Genomic DNA, 934 nt, shown 5'->3' on the forward strand with positions numbered 1-934 from the left:
AATTTAAAAGAGTGAGTGCCGAAGGCAAGAAGCATCTACTTAATGAGATATCTGATGAGTTCACTAATAGGGGTAACTGAAATTAACTGACTAATAGTCTTTGGATTCCATGTGGTTGGTGAGAAGAAAAATAGGATGGGAATATAAAATCAAACAAGATTGGAGTGGAGAAGGCGGAGAAATACAGCACCAGAAAAATTCATTATTCTTTACACACTTGCTCAACACACACACACACACACAACATGAAGAGAAAAAAGTACCACATTTAACTGTGACATTAACAAAGAATGGCCATGAGAAGACAGTTCACAGAAAAGGAAGCATAAAAGGCCTGAAACGTGTGAAAAGAAGCTCAACTACACTTATAACATGAGAAAGTGTATGATGTTAAACCTCCATAGAGGGACTTCCCTGGTGGTCCAGTGGTTAAGACTCCATGCTCCCAATGCAGGGGGCCCAGGTTCAATCCCTGGTCAGGGAACTAGATCCCGTGTGCCACAACTAAAGATCCCACATGCCAAAACTAAGACACGGCACAGCCAAATAAATAAATTAATAAAATTTGAAAAAAAAATAAAAACCTCCATGGAGATACAACTTCTCATTTATCAGATGGGCAAAGATTCAAAATAATGACAACATACTCTGTGGTGAGAATATAGGGAGAGTACACCCCCTATGGCAGTCAGCTTGGCAATATATGTTCAGATGACAAATGCATTTACCCCTTTACCTGGCAATCCCACTTTTGAGCATTTACCCTAAAGGATGCCTACATATGTTCTAAATATACAAGATTATTTATATCTGCATTATTTGTATAATAGCAAAAGGTGAGAACAATCCAAGTGTTCATCTATAGGAAACTTTAAAATTCACACAATGAAGAAAAGAATGGGAAATCATTATATGTACATGTGTAGGAAAATCT

General features: G+C 37.5%; 1 non-coding gene across 1 annotated transcript; it reads left to right on the forward strand.

The window, feature by feature from the left end:
- Nucleotides 1-411: 411 nt before the first annotated feature.
- TRNAW-CCA (transfer RNA tryptophan (anticodon CCA)) lies at nt 412-484 on the forward strand. The gene has a single exon. It is a non-coding gene; the product is annotated as a tRNA-Trp (tRNA).
- The last annotated feature ends 450 nt before the right edge of the window (nt 485-934 follow it).

Source organism: Eubalaena glacialis, chromosome 17, assembly GCF_028564815.1.
Source record: "Eubalaena glacialis isolate mEubGla1 chromosome 17, mEubGla1.1.hap2.+ XY, whole genome shotgun sequence".
NCBI classification, from domain to species: domain Eukaryota; kingdom Metazoa; phylum Chordata; class Mammalia; order Artiodactyla; family Balaenidae; genus Eubalaena; species Eubalaena glacialis.